Here is an 18,951-nt window from a genome sequence, read left to right as displayed (position 1 = left end):
TAGGTTCTGATTAAGTTACTACGCTAAAACTGACCAAAACTACGTAGTTTAGTGGTTAAACAATGTAGTTTAGGGGTCCAACACATAGGGAAAAGACCAAACGACCCCTGCCCTAAAAGATTTTGGGGCCAATCGACGGACTGACTGACGGACCGTCGTCTGACCCACAGTCTGTCCTGTCAACCGTCGTTGGCTTTCAGAGAAGGGTATCCTGGGGTCTCGATCCACAGACCAGGATCATGACCTGTGGTCTGACCTACGGTCCATGGGTCTGCCGTGGGTCGACCCTTAGACAATTTTCTGGACTTTTCTGAGAGGGGCTGTAGGTGGCCATCCACGGACGACCACCTACAGTCTGTGGGTCACCCTATGGTCCGTGGGTGGTCCGCATCGGTGGCACCTGCAACTTCTGAAATCTACATTCTGGTCTGTCTAGGATACGGGGTGTCATATTATCTCCCTCTTGGGAACATTCGTCCTTGAATGAAGACTAAACTAGCTTAATATGGAGGGAAAGAGCTGCAATCCCTACCACTAAGTAGTGGCAGTTGAAATATGACTGAACTAAGTTCCAAGAACATGCAAATACACTGAAAATGCAAGACTAACTGAAGGAACAAGATACTAAGACTGAATTTACGCATGAGTAACTGAAAGATTAGAGGGGAACTATTACCTCAAGATGGAATGGAATTAGAAGGAAAGAGATGAGGATACTTGGCCTTCATAGCTGCTTCTGCTTCCCAAGTAGGTCCCTCTACGGACTGACTCCTCCACAAACATTAACTGAAGCGACTTATTTGTTTCTCAACCTTCAAACATATCAATTGACACATCCTTATAAGTGAGACTATCCTTCATAGCCACACTCTCTAATGGCACTATAGATGCTGGATTACCTAGACACTTCTTTAATAACGAAATGTGAAAGACGGGATGGACTACTGCTAGTTCTGTAGGCAACTCTAACTTATAAGACACTTTACCAATCCTTTTCAGAACCTTGTAAGGACCTACATATTGGGGACTGAGCTTCCATTTCTTGCCAAATCTCATCACCCCCTTCATAGGTGACACTTTCAGGAAAACCCAATCATCAATCTCAAACTATAAGTCCCTTCTCCTTACATCTGCATAGGACTTCTGATGATTCTGGGCCGTCTTAAGTCTGTCTCTAATGAGCTGAACTTTTTCCATCGCATTATGAACCGAATCTGGCCCTATCAAGGCTCTCTCACCTACTTCAAACCAACTAACTGGAGATCTACATCTACGCCCATACAATGCCTCATAAGGTGCCATCTGAATACTGGAATGGTAGCTATTATTTTAGGTGAACTCTATAAAAGGAGGGTTATCATCCTAACTACCCTTGAAGTCGATCACACAATCTCTCAACATGTCCTCTAAGGTATGAATGGTACGCTTTGCCCGACCATCCGTCTGTGGATGAAATGTTGTGCTGAGGTTAACCCGAGTACCTAGACCTTTCTGAAATGACTTCCAGAAATTAGTGGTAAATAGAGGACATCTATCTGAGATTATAGACAAAGGAATCACATGCAACCTGACTATCTCATTAATGTAAAGCTTGGCGTAGTCCTCCGCCGAATCTGTAGTCTTAACAGCCAAAAAGTAAGCGGACTTTGTAAATGTGTCTACTATCACCCAAATGGAATCATGTTGTCTGCGATTACGAGGTAAACCTATAATGAAGTCCATGTTTATCACTTCCCACTTCCATGTAGGAATGTTGATCTCTTGAGTTATACCCCCTGGTTTCTAATGTTCTACCTTCACTTGTTGGCAATTGGGGTACTTAGCCACAAAATCTGCTATATCCCTCTTCATGCCATTCCACCAAAAGACATCCCGTAGATCGCGGTACATTTTAGTGGCACCTGGATGAATAGAATACCTAGAGTTATGGGCTTCTGTAAGGATCTACTATCTCAACTCACCCACCTTAGGAACACATAAATTACCCTGGTAGCGAAGCACACCATCTCCCCCTTGGGAGAAAACCTCAACTCTCTGCTGAAGAACTGCACCCTTCAGTTGAAGCAATATCGGATCAATGTCTTTTTTTCCCTTAACCTCCGCTACGAATGAAGATTCTAAGCCATTCTGAATGGTCATACTTCATTGGATATGTTCATAAGGCAAGCTCCTAAGCGAGCAAGGCGGTGAACATCTTTTGCTAATTCCTTTCTTTCTTCCTCAATATGCGCTACACTACCCATAGACATTAGAGACTGAGCATCAGCTACTACATTGACCTTACTAGGATGGTAAATCATATTCATATCATAGTCTTTGAGTAACTCAAGCTGCCAAATCTTGTGAAGATTCAACTTTTTCTGGGTGAACACATACTGAAGGCTTTTATGGTATGTGAACACATATACGTGAACACCATATAAGTAATGTCTCCAAATCTTTAGGGAAAATACTACGGCTGCAAGGTCGAGATCATTAGTCAGATAGTTCTTCTCATGAACCTTCAGTTGTCTAGAAGCATAAGCTATAACCTTACCTTGCTGCATCAACACAGAACCTAGGCCAACTCTAGATGTATCACAGTAGATCACATAACTGTCTGAACCCTCTAGTAGAGTCAATACAAGGAGCAATAGCCAACCTAGTTTTCAGTTTTACAAAGCTTTTCTCACACTCGTCTGACAATTGAAACTTAACCTTTTTCTGAGTCAACTTAGTTAATGGAGAAGCTATGGATGAAAATCCTTTCACGAACCTTCTATAATAACCCACAAAACCCAAGAAACTTCTGATATCTATAGGAGAGGTACGACTGGGCCATTGCTTCACTACCTCTATTTTTTGAGAATCCACTTGGATCCCTTCGCTAGACATAATATGCCCAAGGAAAGCATCTGTTTGAAACCAAAACTCATATTTACTAAACTTAGCAAACAACTGGCGATCTTTGAGAGTTTGCAGGACAACCCTCAAATAAGTCGCATGTTCTTCCTCATTCCTAGAATAAATGAGGATATCATCTATAAATACGATAACAAACAAGTCCAAATACTTCTTGAACACCATGTTCATCAAATCCATGAAAGCTGCAGGAGCATTGGTTAGTCCAAATGACATAACTACATATTCATAATGACCATACCGAATTCTGAAGGCGGTTTTCGGGATGTCACTATCTCTGACTCTGAGCTGATGATAACCGGATGTGAGATCTATTTTGAAAAATGACTAGCACCCTGAAATTGGTTAAACAAGTCATCAATCCTGGGGATGGGATACTTATTCTTGATTGTGACTTTGTTCAACTACCGATAGTCAATGCACATTCTGAGAGAACCATCTTTCGTTTTCACAAACAGCACTGGTGCACCCTATGGGGAAATACTGGGTTCGGTTGAAGCCCTTATCTAGAAGGTCTTTCAACTGCTCTTTCAGTTCCATAAGCTCAGCTGGAGCCATTTTGTAAGGAGGAATAGAAATAGGCTAGGTATCTGAAAGGAGATCAATTCCGAAGTTGATTCCCCTTTCAGGAGGAACTCCGGGAAGATCTTCTGGAAACACTTCTGACAACTCATTTACTACGACTCAAGAGTTGGGGTTTCGGAGCTTGAATCATTCAACCAAACTAGATGATAGATATACCCCTTGAAGATCATCTTTCTGGCCTTAAGGTAAGAAATGAACTGACCCATAGTCACTGAGCTACTGCCCTTCCATTCTAAGATTGCTTCGTATGAAAACTGGAGAGAAAAGGCCAAAAATTGAACCTCATCTTTGGGCTTAGACACAAATTCATCCTTGTTATTTTATATAGAGCACTAATAGTCCTTCTTGTTTACTAAAGTGGTGCACTTTTAGTGTGCCCACTAACTAACAATTAACTTTTAACGGAAAGAGTAACTTTTTTTAAAATTATTTTTTATCCTCGTAGCATTTCCAAATCACAATTTCACTAAACATAATTCTCCAAATTATTTTTCCAATTTACACGCACATATTCACATAATTTTCCATTTGGCTATAAATACCAGGAACCATTTGAAATATTATAAAACAACTTGTACAACCTAAAGATGGCTTTGTTTAAAGAAAAACACTATACTTTCTCAATTCATTTTTGTTCGTCAACTGTACTAAAAATAGATATTCACTTTCACTCCTTTATTTTGAAAAATATAGAGAGAATTTACCATTTTATATTCTTATTATTAAGTACTATTCATTTCATAGTGAATGGGATGACTTACCAATTAAGGATGATATAATAAAATTAAAATTTTATCCATTATTTATTAAGATGAATGCCAAGTCAAACATAAATAAGTAAACATGACGGAGGGAGTAATTATCTACCATGGAATTACTCCTTTTTAAATGGGCTTTTGTATCTCAGCTTTGGTTGCAAATACTAACAATAATTTACTAGTTTCTTTATCCATCTGTTATTAAATAATTGTATTCTTGCAAATCAATCAAATAAAAAATAATACATAAATCAGGTAGATAACAAACTAAAACATTAACATTTTAAATAAATATTAAAAATGTGGCTAAGGGATCTTATTAAATGTCAAAATATTGACATTTTAAAAAATTTCCCATATGAGTTTCAGCCAATTTTTTCCCAAATAATAAGCCCACGTCGATATTCCCAATTCCCATTAATAACAATAAAACAGCCCACCAATTCTCTCTTCGAAATCTAGCAACACCCAATTCTTCACACTCAGTTCACCCCAACACTTCAAGTCTAAATAGCCCAAAAACTACGATACACCACATCAAGACATACATAGTACTCTCATCCCAAATGCCTCGAGTCTTTCTTCCCCAAAAATCCCAGACAAACACACAACCACACGACCGTCACAACCTTATCTAAGGCTTGAATTTAAAATCCCTTTAGATTCACCCCCAAACCCATCAGATTTCCCCTATAAATACCCGTCTCCCTTTCACTGATGGAGGACGTTTTTTTAGAGAAAGGATTTTACTCTTAAAGCACAAAAAAAAATCCCGCATATGCATACTCTAAAATAGTGTAATTTTCAATTTCTTTTTCTTTAATTCAAATTGTTTTTGCTCACCGGAACTAATTAGAATCAATTCGTAGTGGTGTTAGTTCTTCGTGGTTAAACTCGTAATCTTAGTTTCCTTCTCCGAAGAAGGTAATTTCTCCTTTTTTTGTTCTTATCCGCTTTAATTTTCTTACAATTTAAGATTCTATTCAATAGTGTATAGTTTTTTCTTTCAATCTTTACCTGACTTTATGAACATGTATTTGTTTGAAATTCTGAAAATTTTATTTTATATATCATGTGATGCTTAATGATTTTAAAGGTTTTGCTGTCTCAGTTCTTTCCCCTCCTCATTATTCACTTGACGGATTTGCGAACTGAATTAATTGTGGAGCATTTTCTGTAATTTAGCTCCATTAAAATGAAGTATGAACTGATTTGTTAGGCGTTGATGTTAGCATATGTTAGTAAAGAAATCACAGTGTCATGATTTAAGAGAATAACTTCTCTGATTGAAAAAGCTTACTACTTGAGTTCTATTTTTGTATTATTTTTGTTCTAATCTTTCTAAAAAATGATTTTTGATTGGAAAATGATTGTAAGAATTATCATGTTATCCACTTATTAGTTTAGTTTGATATAGTAGCATTTTTAGTAGTTATAATTTTGGGCCTTTAACTTCACTATTTTGCTAGCTTAACATGGATACAATATATATAGATATTATTTTCCTTTCTCTCTCTTTCCTTTTTCATCATTGTTATCTCCTTTCCTTGTTCAAGAAAATAAACTCTTCAAATTTCCTACATTTTGTTCAATAAATCTCACAATTAATTCAAAAGATTTTCCACCCATTGATAAAGGTAAATTCGAAGTCAACAAGTACTTTGTGTGATTTCTTGTTATTTTATTTTTCATATTCACCTAGTATTTTGTATTTCGGATTTTTCGTATTTTAAAAAGTATTGTTCGATTATTTTGTCAGTTTATTTTCATATTCACCAAATATTTTGTGAGATTTCTCTCTTTTTAAGTATTTCATATTTTTTGTCTCTCAAACACTATTGTTTCGATTTTTTTGTGATTTTGTTTTCATATTTGAGATTTAGTAGATTGTGCTAATCTACATTAGCATTCATACATCATAATTTTTTTGAATTTTTATACATTCAAATTTAATAATTTCAAATTTTTCTTATAGTGTTACTAATGCACAAGAGAATACAAATTCAGATTTGGGTTTGGTGAAAAAAAATAATCGGAAAAAATGACATAGAAGACGAAGAACAAGAAAGAGTGAATCAGAGAAGAAGGTTGCAAAATTGTATTCATATTAAGATTTGTTTGACAATTGTTTTCCTTTTACTCAACATTTGTATTTTTATTAATAACTTTTTATTTCGTTTTTAGTTTGCAGTCATTCAAATAGGTATGTCAAATGGATTTGTATTTCTTAAGCATAAATGTATCCAACTTTCCACAGTCAAGTTTTTTTTATAATTTTGTATCCTTCCTCCACAAATTGTACTATTTCCACTATGTATGCTATTTTTTTCCAGAATCTTGTATCCCTATTTCTTTTATAGTCAATTTATATATATTTTTTAGAATACTGTATGTTTCCTCAACAGATTTTATTTATTTTCACCATGTGTACTATTTTTTTTCAAAATCTTGTATCCTTTCATAAATCATATTCATATGTAATGATTAGATTATACTGCGAAACAGTCTGCAATATTTTTGTAATACAAATAAAAGAAAAATATATTTTGCAATGATGTAATATAATTTTGATCACTCAGATACAATTTGTAGTTTTCACTATGAAAGTAAAATACCAATTTTAATTTGAATGGTAAAGTGAGCACATAAAATGTAAAAAATTATTGGTATACAATTACGATGAAAACATAATAAAAAGAAAGTTGATCCAATCAAATGAGAAAGGGGATCTCTTTTGAAATTGTAATTGATGAGAATTTTTAAGTGATATGTTCCTTTTTAAAAATATTATCTCCACTAATTTTCTTCTTTCTATTATTAAATAATCGTATTTTTGGAAATCAAACAAATAAAAAACAATACATAAATTAGGTACATAACAAACTAAAACATTGACATTTTAAATAAATATTAAAATTGTGGCTAAGAGATCCTATTATATGTCAAAATATTGACTTTTGGAAAATTTTCCCCATATGATTTTCTGCCAATTTTGGCCCAAATTATAAGCCCACATCGATATTCCCAATTCCCATTAATAACAATTAAACAACCCACCAATTCTCTCTTCGAAATCCAGCAACATCCGATTCTTCACACTCAGCTCACCCCAACACTTCAAGTCCAAATAGCCCATCAACTACGATACAAGACATCAAGATATACATAATACTCTCACCCCAAATGCCTCGCGTCTTTCTTCCCCAAAAATCCCCGACAAACACACAACAACGCAGCCTGTCACAACCTTATCCAAGGCTTGAATTTAAAATCACTTTAGATTCACCCCCAAACCCATTATGTCTCCTATAAATACCCGTCTCCCTTTCACTGATGGAGGAGGTTTTTTTGGAGAAAGGTACCATTAAAGCACAAAAAAAATAAAAAAAATCCAATAGATGCATACTCTAAAATAGAGTAATTTTTAGTTTCTTTTCGTTGAATTCAAACTTTTTTTGCTCACCGGAACTGATTAGAATTGATTCGCGGTGGTGTTAGTTCTTCATGGTTAAACTCGTAATCGTATTTTGCTGCTCCAAAGAAGGTAATCTCTCCTCTTTTTGTTCTTATCCGCTTTAATTTTCTTACAATTTAAGATTCTGTTCAATAGTGTATAGTTTTTTTCTTTCAATCTTTACTTGACTTTATGAACATGTATTACCAACACATTACTGTTCAAACTTCTGAAATTTTTGTTTTGTATATCATGTGATGCTTAATTATTTTAAAGGTTTTACTGTCTCAGTTTCTTCCCCTCTTCATTTTTCACTTGACGATATGCGAACTGAACAAAATGTGGAACGTTTTCTGTAATTTAGCTCCATTAAAATGAAGTATGCATTGATTTGTTAGGCGTTGATGTTAGTATATGTTGGTAAAGAAATCACAGTGTCATGATTTAAGAGAATAACTTCTCTGATTGAAAGAGCTTATTACTTGAGTTCTATTTATGTATTATTTTTGTTCTAATCTTTCTCAAAAATGATGTTTGTTTGGAAAATGATAGTAAGCATTATCATGTTATCTACTTATTAGTTTAGTTTGATATAGTAGCCTTTTTAGTAGTTATAATTTTGGGCCTTTAACTTCATTATTTTTCTAGCTTAACATGGATACAACATATATAGATTTTTTTTTCATGTTTAGCAAAACAATAGCTTTTAGTATATCTATTATTTAGTTTACAGTTTATCTACGTGACATGCATATTAGCATTTGTCTTCTCTTTTTTCTCATAGGTTAGCTACACTCTTAATATATAAATATAACTAGCATATGCAAAAGATTATAGTTTATTTTTGTTCCCAAAGATCATTACAATCATCTTGACATAAATAATTATTTGTTCTTTTTTATTTGTCATATATGAGTATTGGTATGAATCTAATTGTCTTCTCCATTCTCTTTATGCATGAACCATGTGTTAATGAGTCATTTGGACTCTATCCTTGTTTATCGTTGAGTTGTTTGGAGTCGGCCTTAATCTTGTTCGAACGAAAAGAAAACTGATATATATGGAAGGGAAGCTAATATACAAGTTTTAAAAATAAAATATAAATGTAAAGGGCTGATATACTGGATGATATACACTGATATACAATAGATGTATACAAAAATGGAAATTGAGCCAAAAGCCCAAAAACATCAGCAAGTTTGATCCAAAAAGTGGTCCAAATTCATCTTCTCCTTTACTCTCTTAAATTATATAATTGTGATTATAAATTATTTGATTTTGATTAACCATAACTTAAATTTTTTTGTCTTAACTTAGTTAAATTCCCCAAATAATAAACAATTTTCCTCACAAGTTTTGTCAATTACATTGTTTTTGGTTAAATGGTCTCACTAAGTTTTCAAATTGACATCTTTTTCAAGGTGACTTCGAATGTTCTTTTATTTGTTTTCAAACTAATTCTTTTCAAGTTAGTCAAATAAAATTTTAAATCGTTGGATAACCATATGTTAGTGGCTACTTAAGTGTTGATACCTTCTTAAAGTAGAACTAAGTACCTCTTACCTAATTTTTCTAAAAAATTTAAAGATTATCAGTGAAGACCTTTTCAAATTAAATTTTCTTAATTTCTTTATAAAATGAACTGACGACTCCTTTTAAAAATGATTTTTTCTCTTAAAAGTTGAATTGACTTTTTGTAAACCGGTTATTTCTTAATGTAACAGAAATGATGAATATGTTGGGGATTTAATTAGGTTCTAACCATTAGACTGGATTGTTTTAGAATAATTGTTTAGGGTTTTAATAATTGCCAAATTATTTTGCCTTATTTGTGCCTTATTTATTTAATTTGTGTTATTAAATTGTCATTTGCATTCATGACATACTTCCGTCACCACAACACAAATATACAGTATAATAAATAATGGTTTTGCGACCCTGCAACTAAACTTTTTTATACTTAACCCTTACTGAATGATTGGTTTGTCCAACCTATATTGTCCACTTGAGCCCCGGTCTTTCAAAAGCCACTCTTAGTCAATTAGCGTAGAGCGAAATCAAATCTCTAAATTTAGCGCATTGAACTAAGATGACCCAATACTCAATGTGTGTGTTTGATCCATTAGAAAGATCACACTGAATCCAAAACGACCCCTGGCCTAAATGAACATTCATGTTTTTGTGTTTAAATTTGAAGGACGTATACGTTGTTTGAATATCCATTGTCTATTGGAGTTGAAAGTAGATTTTACTAGCTTATTTTAGTCGAAGAAGGATTTTCACAAGTTACCATTTCATCAAAAGCCGTTGGCATTCGAAGAAGACAAGGAGTTCAAGTACGCCCAAATACTCCTCGAGTCTTTAGTTTCCCGATAAAATTTGAACCTCACTTTCAAATTCTAAATCTGACTCTCTCATCTCAGAAAAAGTTTAACCCACTATTTCGAGTCTTTAGTTTCCCGACAAAATTTGAACGTCACTTTCAAATTCGGCGTCGTTAGTCGAAATCACCGATCTACCCGATGATTCGTCCTTTGGTGTAGTTCATCACCGTCTTGCACCAACCATCAACATCGTCATGCTCTAGGTCATTGGGCGACATGGTATTGCTTCACGGAACTTCTCGACGATGCGCCGACTGCTACCTTTTTCCGCCGACTTGATCCTTTCCTTCAAGGCTCATCACACTGGAACAAAAGGCGAAGTAAGACCCTTCGACGACACACCAAGTGGACTTGGCAATCCTCAGGCCTTCATTTCTTCGTTCTTTACAACCTTTTCGTTCCTTTTTGTGACGTAGTGTTCATTCTTTCTTTCAAACTTCAAATACCTGAAACTTAAGCGTTTTCATCTAATATTGAGATAAAATAAGCATTTGAGGACACAAGTTCTATTAAAATATAGCCCTAAATGAGTCCAATCTGTGGACTCATAACACCTCCAACTTAAACTTTTGCTTGTCCTCAAGTAAAACTCAAGTTCAGCAGTTCAACGAGGATGTCTCAAACAGTGCTACACAAGACTCAATTATGAATGTACACATCATGACTCAATTTACTTATACAAGGATCAATTGTGTACTCAAAGATTCAAGTTGTGACACACCATTACCAAAGATTCTCAAGCTCGCAATACTTGCTTCAAATGCAAGTTCAAGCTCAACAAAAGCCTTCGAATTCCCTCACACAAATGATGATTCCATTTTCCCACGCAAAGGTACAATCAATTTAAAGTTCAGGAATCAGATACAACTCTCACACTCACAAAGATGAACACAATGCATGCTTTCACCCATAAGTTTGCCCGTATTATCCAATCAACATTTGTTTCGACTTTCTCAAGATCACAAAGGTCTTAACAAGGCTTGTAATGGGGCTGATTGCAAAGGTATGGTCATTTAGGCTTAGTGACTTTTATCCTCATGAAATGTGGTGCTCTCAACACTTCCTTTCTTTTTCCTTCATCATTTTCATTATTGCATCATAGGTCATCCTATTATTCGCTTCCCATGGATTGTTCGGAACCCCATTTCTTTGGTACTTTATTCCACAACTTTCTCTTTTTCTCTTTCGTTTTTTTTTACATGGAAGGGTTCCATTTTTCTCAACACCATGGGTTAAAGGAGACTTTCCTTGCACTTCTTGACTTTCCCTTTTCTTTTTCACCACACCCCCAACTTAGGCTTTTGGCCTAAGTTGGCTATTCAATTAACCACTATTCAAGATGATTATAGGTAATGGGTTAATAAAGATCAACTTTTCATCCAGTTTCTTTCAAAGAAGGATAAGGCTCAAATGGTGTTCAAGAGAGAATTACACGCTCACAAGGTAGGTCACAAAAATGGTATATGTCAAATTGGTTCACACTCTTCGAAGTTGCATAAGATCATATCAAGAGAAAGTCTGACTTAGTCAACCGGACCAACAGGGAAAATTTTAGGTGTTGTCATGCATGGTTCCAGGTAAGCTTATCACACAAGGCATCGACACTTAAGTCAAACAAGACTCCACACTTTTGCTAGTGTGCAACGGTCATCACAAGAGAATCGATTTGATAAATGGCTAATCGCAATAAGATGCAAAGAGTTCACATATTGTCTATGCAACTTCATTTGACCTCATTGTAGTCGTACATTCATGTTTGTTCGATTGTAAGCACTATTCAATTCATCGGTATTGATCAAAACCGAGACTCAAATTTGCTAAGGAACAACCACATTCAGCACATGAGAGATGGAACAAATTTTTTGGACGGGTCAAAATCATTTTGCAATTTAAAATAAAAGAAGCCACAAGCTTAAACATCATCCACAAATGCACTATTAATACAATTTTAAAACAGAACAACCCAAATATATATACACGAAACACAAACAAAAGTAGCACACAAAAGGTTTGAGCCTCACCCCACCAGAAATGAAAATAATTTGTCCTCAAATGCAAATAACACAGAATCCGAAATGTAAAATAAAAAAAGATAGAGAGGGAGGTAAAGAGAAATCCTGTCTATGCAGTCTTTCCATCTATCGGGGCATTTGTGCTCGATGTGTTAGCCTGGAATTTGATAATGGTCCCCGGAGCCTGTTCAGATGAATCATCAGTAGCTGACTTACTAAGACTATCCAAATCATGAGCCGCCAGAAAGGAGTGGATACCTGTGTAGAATCCACATCACCATGAGGGAATAGTAGGGTCTCGTGATTTGTTTTCTTGCTTGCACTGGGTTTCTTGCCCTCATTATCTATTTTGGGAGGATGTACCGCCTTTGTATTTTTCCTAAAATTTGTCCCTTTTGTTTGTCGGGGTGGCATATCTCTTCCAGCTACTTTCGGTCTAGCAATTTCTACAAAGCTTTGAGAAAAGGTTAGAAAGTATTAAGACAAAAACAAGGTCGTTTGATTTCAGAATTACTTTGCCGAACCATTTGGCGAAGTGCTCAACTACTTAGGCGGTGCGCCAAGTGTAGCACACAAAGATTATTTAGGGTGCAGACAAAGTGCGAACAAGTAGTCTTTTAGCGAGGCGCCGAATGCGTTTGGTGACATTGTACGTCTCGCCGAAAGTTACAGAATTTAACATTACATATAACATTAAAATAATGGCAAAATGGGAACATTAGGTGAACTGTCAAGAAGTTTGGCGAGCTCGACTTAACTCACCAAATTGCTCAACGTGCCTTGTTTCAACCCATCTTCTTGAATCTAACCCTACAACCCCTGAAAACAAAATTACAACTTTCCCAACTCAAATTAAATTCAAACCCAGTGACTTTCATGCACAATTCCTCAAAATTTCATTCATGATAAGGCACAATCTTCAGAAATTAACTATTAATATTAGACAGGACAAGTTTATTGAATCAACATACGCAATAAAAATTCTAACTCTACAAGAGAGGCCCATCACACATCAACAAGGTAGTATCATTGCATTGAGTACAAAATTTGATAAAAGGAACGTAGGGCTCAGAAACCAACCTTGGATTGCTGATTAAGATGCTACTGAGATACTAGGCGGCAACGAAATCCAGATCCAAGCACATTTTAATAAGCATAACACAATAAAGATGCAACGATATTGAGAATAAAACTAGCTGCGAGTTTGCAAAAATCGAGAGTGAGAGAATATGAAAAAGGTTGAAAGTCAAAACCCGTGGCTTTATAAAAACCATCCAGATCTCACCCATTCGGCGACATTAGTTGAATTCGCTCTGCTACTCGGTGATCTGCCGAGTGTTTATCTATCTCATCGAGTTTTATAGGACCTTAGTCAACGTGAGGCTCCAAACGGTGGTCTTTGTCGGGGTCGCCGATCTAGGCGGTGATTCGCCAATTGGACTTATGTAATTCATCCTGTAATTTTCACAAACTTTTCATGCCCAATCCTACAAAATCAAAACACCTTTATTTCAAAAATAACAAAATACAAACATTTAAGGGTTTTGGGTTGCCTCCCAAACAACACCTTAATTAACGTCGTGGCACGACGCAAGTTAACACTTGTACTCCAATGGTGAGGTTTGCCTCAACTTCATCAGTCAATTCTTCTTTAAAATCCGGATAGAGTTTAGTTAGCACTTGATCCATTTGAGAATCTAGTAGTTGAATGAGCATAGTATGGGAGGTCGTCATCTGGTTCAACAACGATACATTCTCCCTAAGCTCCTCCAGTACCCTATGTTGCTCACTGGATTTCTGGAGTAGAAATGTGAGCATTTGTCTGTTCTGTCCATCCTCCTTGTTCTTAATTCTCCTTCGTTCATGAGGAGAAATGTAGCACTCTTTCTTGTTGCGCTAGACTTCAAGATCCTCAATTTTCTTTGTCAGCTCATCTAACTGAGTTAGCAGTTTCACTAAGTTGAAATCTCTCCTTTTCATTTTCTGGTCTGGCTTAGTTAAGTTGTTTAGCAATTTGGATGCTTCCACATAGGGATGTTGTACTAGACTACCCGAGGCAATTTGATTAGCCATCATTCTGTTTCCTAGACTAAGACTTCGGTAGAAAGATTCAAAAATGACTCTTTCAGGGATTTCGTGAGTAAGGCATTGACCCAGAAGTGCTTTGAACCTCAACCATGCCTCAAGAAGCTGTTCGCCTTCCGATTGCCTAAAAGTTAGGATCATATCTCGGAACATCATCCCTTCTAATGACGGTAACTCTACTAACTTGCAAGTATTGCTCGATATGTTCAACTCCCCAGCTTCGAAACTCTAACAATCAAAACAAAACTAAAAATTAAGTTAGTAAAACTACAACTATTAAGAACAAAAATTCTACTTAACTAAGAATTCCCAAATAACACCATTCCCTTGCAGCGGAGCCATTTTGATGTTTGCGTAATCAAGACACAACTTCCGATGCAAGTGTCTACGATCGTACAATAATTTAGTAACCCAACCAAGGGTTGGGATCGTTCCCAAGGGAGTGGTTTTGAGAATTAATAGAAAAATAAAATTTAGTTCTAACTAGTCGTAGCTAAAGATATTAATGATTAAAAACATTCTAAATTAAAGGGGGATACAAGATTGTCAATTAACAATGGGGGGTTTTGTCACAAGTAAGTAAAAACAACAAAATTAACATGGATTTATAAGTAATGAGAGTGGATCCTTGGGATGTGATGGGAATACTGGTTAAGATAGATTATTGGGTACATTCTTTCGATAGAAGATTCATAGAATAATTGTGATTAGGCTAAACTTTAATGGGGATAAGCTTTCTCTCGAGCAACTTACCCCATTTCAAATGTGTTCCTCTCGGACACCCACTTGCCGCATAAAGACCAGCTTACGCCTAAACCCACTCACTCTCTCGAGCCGAGTGTGTGGGAATGAGACTAGGATTCACTCTCTCGAGCTGAACATCATGTTGACCCACTCCCAACGGCCATCAATTTAGAAGTTTTAGTTTTATGACCTCTCTCTCGAGCAAGCCGAAAGCACATAAATAAACTTGTATTTGCAAATAAAAATTCATTAAATTCATCCACAACTACTAAACCAAATCACAATTAAACTACGATTAAAATATTAGCAAGCAAGACCTAGCAATTATCTTAACCCATATTCGCTTACTCACACCCCAAGAATCGGGGTTTTTAGCCACACATATATAAGATATAAAAATTTATTCCAAATTGAGCTCGCATTAAACTGGGTATGAAGATTTAAGTCTTGATAAAGGCCAAAATTAAAGAATCCAAGAGACCCAAATCCAAATCTTGAAGATGAAACCCTTTGGATCTTCAACTCTTCTAAACCCTCTCAAACTTAGAGCAAAAAAATCAAAAAGTACTATTCTATACGAAATTGTAATAATTGTTCGACTCTTAAAACTAAAACTCTAAATAGAATTTATAGTTTTCACAGATTTGTGCTGCAGCGGATCATTTGGCGTCGTTAGTCGGAATTGCTGATCAACTCGGCGATTCGCCCTTTGGTGTAGATCATCCCTGTCTTGCACCAGCCTTCAGCATCGTCGTGCTCTGGTTCATTGTGTGACATGGTACTGCTTTGCGGAACTTCTCAGCGATGATCCGACTGTTCCCTTTTTCCACCGACTTGATCCTTTCCTTCAGGGCTGAGCATACTAGAACAAAAGGCGGAAGTAAGACCCTTCGGCGACTCGCCAAGTGGACTCGGTGATCCTCAGGCCTTCATTTCTTCGTTCTTTTCAGCATTTTGATTTTTTTTTGTGACGTAGTGTCCATGCTTTCCTTCAAACTTCAAATACCTAAAACTTAAGGGTTTACATCAGATATTGAGATAAAATATGTATTTGAGGACACAATTTCTATTAAAATATGGTCCTAAATGAGTCCAATTTGTGGACTCATCATACACCACGAGTCATGGTGCCATTCGTGGAGTTGGAGGCAATAGCTTCCTTAGGCTGCGCTAAAAGTAGCCCCTCCACACGAGCCACTTCACGGCTCGTGAAGCCTTAAACGGCTCGTGGGAGTGGTCTTGGACATTCGTTGGTGCATGGAGGTTGAGGGTTGAGTGGGGATGGCTTAGCCACTGCCTCAACGCCCACGAAAGGGACCATAGCTCGTGGAGTCCCTCGTGAGATTGCCTTGGGCTTGTGGGATAAAGGCACGTGATGCCAAGCCACTGCCCCAAGTCCACAATTGGGACCTCAGATCGTAGTCATGACCACAGATCGTGGGGCCCCTCGTGGCTCCTGGGCAACTTGCTTAAAGTGAGGGGTGTTTTGGGTAATTTATTTTTAAGCCCTATCAAAGTGAAGTAATTTTGCCTTATTTTTATACACCTATATAAGTAATTTAAGTCAAAATACACCTATTCACCTCATTATTTCGCAAAACCCAAATCAAAATCCCAAAAGTTCATCTTCTACAAAATTTCTCTCTCTAGAACTTCAAGGAAGAAGAAGAAGAAAGAAGTTGCCACTAGGGTTCAAGAAGCTAGGTTGTCTACTCATTATCATTGGATTTCTTTGCTACGGTATGGTTGCTCTTCATCCTTGGATAGAATTCATCCATGGAGTGCCTCCAAATTCAATTTTAAAATTAGTAATTTCCTCAAAAGTTAGGGTTTGACTTCAATCTCATGGCTTCCTTTAAAAAACGTTTCTAATGATTGATTTATGATATATTATGTACAAATTGATGATTCCTATGGATTTTATGTTGAATCCCCCAAGAACCCATGAAACCCCCATATTCATCAATTATGATCTTGTGATGTGGGTATGTTGATTATAGAAGAATGTTATGAGATTATGTATGTAGTGATTGGGTTACTTGAATTATGATTACATCCATGTTTAATGTAATAGTTCTAGATGTGTTGATTGAATAGTATCTATGGTCCTTGAAAGGGAAAAGTATGAGAATTATGCATGATTATGAGATTTATGAATATGCTTAAAGATCAATTTGAGAGTAAAGTGATTATGACTATGATCTTGTGTGTGTTGTTGAAAGGTTATTCTCATTCACACACCTATGTAGGAATATGATATGATGTGAAAGGTTTTCTCACAATATGATGATTCTAAGGTTGTAAGGCTATTCGCACCTATTGAATCTATGAGCTATAATATGAATTACGTTGGATTGAGTGTCAAGACATTCTTCCATGAATATGAACTTAATTCAAGACTTAATATGTAATACATGGGAATTAATGCTTAGCACCGAGTGGATATAAATATGAGATGGAATCCTATACCCAAATGGGTTCCTTATACGCCAGTTGAGTCCCAGTTCCCAAAATATGTTTCTCATGTGATGGAAACCTTCGACGTCAGTTGAGTCCGGGTTTCTAATAACAATATCCTTATCCCGTAAACTATGTGCCTTTATAGGTATTTAGCTAGTGGATCCACCTTATCTAAGAGTATGTTTCTACCTTAGGCAAGTAGGACAACCCCTTTTCAGTGTGGGGTAGACACCAGATTCCATGGTAAGCTCACATGGTCTATGTCGGTTAAGGCTTATTATGAACTATGGCTACTCAAGGAGCTTTACTTGGTATGGGTGGGGTTATGGGATCTTATTCGTGCATTGCACAAGTAGACTTTGAGGGTACTTATGGTATGTCTCTCCTATTATATGATGATCTATGTATGCAACATGATTTATGACTTATGCTTTTCCAATATATTCATGATGAGTTTCAAACTTGGTAATTGGCATACTTTCAACTAAATGTCCCTTTTTTCATGTTTTCATGATTTTACGCATGACTATCATACTTAGTGCATTTTTGTACTAACCCATATTTTCCTACATTTTCCACAAGTGTAGGGTTTGGTGTTTGAGGTGATCTTCATTTGGTTCAAGCCTGGATTCAACTATTCTCCTTTCTTGTTGGTGAGTCCTCATGGTTCGAGGACAGATGATATCTTTATAGTTACATTTTCTTGTATTTACTTTCGGATTTTATTGTAAGGTCTGTGACCCTATTTCATTTTAAGAATTGTAATAGATGGCTAATTGAGACTAGTTTAGACTTCCATTTTCCTTTATGAATTTTGGACTTGGAATGCATTTTTACTCTTTATTGTTCTATACTTATGTTATTATATGCTAAGTGGCTTACATGGCACCTTTAAAGGTTCTATGTGCCTTGTTACCTCTAGGGGGTACCCCTGGGTCGTGACATCATGTCTATCAAATTGTTCAAAATACATCTACTACTCAACCAATACCTCGAAAAACCATTTTTCATATTCCAATATCCTCACAATCATACTCTCCATTTATCACACATTTCATACTCGATAATTATGGGAAGAAGGAAAATGAGTGAAAGTTCATAGAAGGAAAGACTGAGCAATGCATCAGAGAGGAAGTTATGAAAACAATGAAGGACTTCCACTACACCCCAAACATTGTGGAATTGAACTATGATGACATGTGCATCCATCAATATTTGTACCTCTTGGAAGATTTTAAAGAACAAAAAATTGACACTTTTTGTGGAGTTGAAAATCCCATGGCTCATTTGATGGCTTATTGTGACCAACTTGTGAGAGTTGGGAAAGATGAAGCTTTGTTAATGTGACTCTTTAGTCGAAGTCTAAAAGGAGAAGCTTTGGAATGATTTACTTCTAAAGAAATCAAGAAATGGCCAAGTTGGAATGCTTTAGCTAAAGACTTCATTGAAAGATTTTCTTATAATGTAGAAATCATTCTTGATCGATACTCTTTGGAGAGAATCAAATAGAAGTCTACTAAAAGCGTTCAAGAATATTGTCACGAGCTAGGAGTACCCCCTAGATGCAA

Source organism: Solanum verrucosum, unplaced genomic scaffold (genome assembly GCF_900185275.1).
Source record: "Solanum verrucosum unplaced genomic scaffold, falcon-dt-bn FXZP01000174.1, whole genome shotgun sequence".
In the NCBI taxonomy this organism is placed as follows: Eukaryota; Viridiplantae; Streptophyta; class Magnoliopsida; order Solanales; family Solanaceae; genus Solanum; species Solanum verrucosum.
The sequence above is the reverse complement of the archived record's forward strand: the minus strand, read 5'-3'. Positions refer to the sequence as shown.